The sequence below is a fragment of the Crocuta crocuta genome, unplaced genomic scaffold (genome assembly GCF_008692635.1).
Source record: "Crocuta crocuta isolate KB4526 unplaced genomic scaffold, BGI_CrCroc_1.0 scaffold594, whole genome shotgun sequence".
NCBI lineage: Eukaryota > Metazoa > Chordata > Mammalia > Carnivora > Hyaenidae > Crocuta > Crocuta crocuta.
The window spans coordinates 44,237-48,249 of NW_027530186.1; positions in this window are offsets into that span (position 1 = coordinate 44,237).

Sequence of the window (4,013 nt, forward strand, 5' to 3'; positions counted from 1 at the left end):
ATGTTCAGGTTACATTTTTATATTATATTTTATTTTATAAATAGCATGCATGATTCTATTTTTATATTAAAATAGGTATAAATATGCACTTTAAAAAGTCTAGATGTGTATACATGCAAATAAAATGAGAAGGGATTATTAGTCACCTTTCTTTTTTACCTCTTTTCACATTGTCTTAAATATTTTGCAATGTGCGTGTATTACTTGGTATTTGGAGAAGAAGCCATTTTCATTTTGAAAGACACATCTGAATCCGAAAAAAAAGTATCTTCCACCCACCTATTTTTCCCTATGCATCATTTAATATGCCCTTTCTCTCTTTTTACTTCTGTCCTTTTCTTTTTCTCTTCCTCTCTTCCATGTATTCTTCCATGCTGTTTTATAAGCAAGGAGCTGCTTACTTTCAATATCTTGGAAGTGACTTCTCAAAACAGTTTATCCTGTGATGGCATTCAGCACCACCCAAGAACCCAAGGAAACAACTGAGTAATTTTCATTCAGTTCCCATTCAGTATAATTGCATTTCTCTCCCATGCACTACTTACATAATGTGTGATGTTCAAATGATTTTTCCCCTTCCTGGTAAGATGTCCATTAACAGGAAAAAAAAAATAATTTCCCAAACTTTCTTGTGTTCATTTATTCAACAAAATATATTGATCATTCACTATATGCTGGTTGCTGGGAATAGATCAGTAGACCACAGGCAGAAAGACCTTAACCTTGTGGCAAGATACATTGAACAAATGCTAATAAATGTAATGAACATTACAAAAGAGACATGTGGGTACAAAGGAACATTTAATTTAGAGAAGTTGCCACTTTTAGCCAAGACCTGAGCTGAAATAAGAATGACAATTAGGGAGGGAAAAAAAGATTAAGGAGGAGCCTTGGAAGAGGGAATGATCTGTACAAATTTCCTGGGGTGAGAAAATGGAGAACTGAAAGAATAGTTCATTTTCTTTAAAAAAAAATCGCTCTGTGTAATTTTTTTCTTAGCATTCATCATGCCAGAATTTATCTTGTCTATTTGTTTATGTTGTTTGCTATTTGTATGTCTATGTTTCTAGCCTGTCAGTCTTCCCACTTAGCCTGGCCCCAGTATTAAATTCCAAGGGGACTGAGGCTTTGTCCCACTACTACACTGCCATATTTTCTGAGCAATATGTAATAGGTAATCGATATTTCTTGAAAGAATCAAGCGTGTAGCTCATATTAGAGATTTCAGATCTTAAGAGCAATGGGAAATTGTTAAGAGTTTTAAAAACAGATCGTTTACAAATTATCTGAGGAGCGCCTGGGTGGCTCAGTCGGTTAAGCGTCTGCCTTCGGCTCAGGTCATGATCTCTTGGTTCGTGGGTTCAAGCCCCGTGTCGGGCTCTGGGCTGACAGCCAGCTCAGAGCCTGGAGCCTGCTTCAGATTCTGTATCTCCCTCTCTCTCTCTCTGACCCTCCCCTGCTGTCTGTCTGTCTGTCTCTCTCTCTCTCAGAAATAAATAAAAAACATTAAAAAAACTAAAAATTATCTGAAAAAAGATTTTAGGGGCACGTGGGTGGCTCAGTTGGTTAAGCGTCTGACTTAGGCTCAGGTCACAATCTCACGGTTCGTGGGTTCGAGCCCCGCGTCGGGCTCTGTGCTGACAGCTCAGAGCCTGGAGCCTGCTTCAGATTCTGTGTTTCCTCTCTCTCTCTCTGCCCCTCCCCCACTCACGCTCAGTCTCTCTCTCAAAAATAAACGTTTAAAAAAAATTTTTAAAGAGCTTTATGACTACCATATGCTCAAGATTGCATTTTCTTTCTAGTGGATATACTTACTATTTTAAGATTCCAAATTCCTTTAAGAAACTGTACAGATTTTGTTTTAAACAAATGACACCCACAAAATATCTGTTTATTTAGTTAAATACTACCTGTAGTGTCTAAGGAGGTTTTTAAAAATCTTTTGAACGATAACTACTGGCCAACATTAATTCAACCAGAAACCGATGTCTGCTTCTTAGTGGTTCCAGGGGTTCAAGATATAAAATGAATTCTAAATGTTTTCTTCACCTTGCCCTGAGGAAGAGAATAGCAGGATGGGAAGGGATAAGTGGAAGGTAATTAGTAATTCATCCATTCACTCAGTTAAGTCACTCATTCAACAATATTTATTGTGTGCCATGGCACTGCCCTAGGACTTGGGGCTATAGATATAAAAGATATAGTCATGTCCTGAGAAAATTCACAGTCCACAAGAAAAGAGGTAGGATGTAGTTTCATCTACAGTCAATTTGTAAAAATATGTAGAAGCTAAAGCTGATGTGTTGGTTTCACTGTAGGGGCCCAGGAAACACTTTCTAGAAAGTCACCCACAAATTTGTATTCATAGAATGTTAGAGGACTTAAAAATAAATGAAAGATTAGGGAGTGAAGCACAGAAAGTGTAAAAGTAAAAAGCCCCTTTATTCCTTACCATCAGTAAAAGTTATTATTAACCTAAATGACTTAAGAATGACACCTTATATATTCACCTTAGGCTTGTAGAAAAGATTACAATTGTTTTCATTCCTAGCAGCACGATGCTATGTTTATACTAATATTGCTACTGAAAACCTAGTTCCTCTCTAACTCAGTTTCTTTCTTCGAAAAAGGTGATGGATATTGTTTCTTCTACAAATGCTTTGTAATGAACTAACTGGGGTTGTTCTCCTCCAGCAAAATATACTCTAGATATAGGAAGTATAATTGTAAATATTCAAACACAGTAGATATAAAATATGTACTAATGCCCGGTTAACTATGTTACTAGTAGGGGAACTCAGTAGATTTTGTCTAGTGCCTTTTTTCCAGCTATTACAGCAGCAGTGAAAAGATCTTTCTACATCTTATGCTTTCTGGGAATATAAAAACAACCTGCCTAAGGAAGCAATATCAAGCACCTTATGTATCAAACATGAAGGTTTCAGATGCTCTGTTATAGAAAGCACAGAGCATTTTTCTAAATCATACCAAAACAACCAGAATGCAATTTTTCTTTGACAAATTAAGTGCAATATAGCAGGGAGAAGACAGAAGGCTTGGATCAGAGAAGAAATACCCATCTTATCTCCCAATTAGCAATCTATTTTAATGAATGCGTTGTCATTTAATTATTTAAACTGTGAAGAATAAATTGTTTAAAGTAGACAAGATCGACTATGCACTGTCTTTGGCATCAAACAACTTCTCTGTGGAGACAGGATGATTCGGTCCCTGCTTCTTATTTCCATCCTCCTCAGTCACCGTAAAAGCCACAAGCCCATCTGGTCTCGCACCCACCTAAACTTTCATCTCCATAGAGGTCAGCTGTAAATCCACTTGCATCTCCATCTCCACTGTTTTGCACCCCCTCAACACTTTCCACCGAGCCCTCTGAAACCATGCATTCAATACTAGCACACACCCCTGTTTTCTTAGTCTCTGTAGAAAGGTCTATCCTTAGCACTTTGACTAGAAGTACCAGCTTCCAAAAGACCTCCCCTCCCCCAAGATTCACTGGAAAAAAACCCCAAGTGCAGACTGTTTTTCCTAGGAAAGTCTTCGTATCTCAAATCCAGAAGGAGAGATGGGAGGGGCACCTAATTAAAATGTAGATTCCCAGGTCTCACCCTACCATTCTGGTTCAGACGTTTTAGGGTACAACTGAGGAATCTTCTTCATTTCAAATAGACTCTCCAGAAGATTCAGATGCAGGTTATCTGCAGACAAGTGCTTAAAAGATGGACTTATTTAAAACAATAATAGTTATCCTTCACTGTGTCCCTACTATGTGCCAAGAACATTATGCACATCACCTCATTTAACTCTCTCATACACACACACAAAAACCCTTGAAAGATGTTAGGAGCATTTTATAGTTAAGGAAAATGAAGCTCAAAGAAGCAAAACCAAAATTTGCATGAGATCTTACAATTGTAAATAATGGAGATAGGTTTGCACTCTAAGTGCATGGTGCTTCTAACAACCCCTATCTCCTAGCTCCTAAACCAGTGATC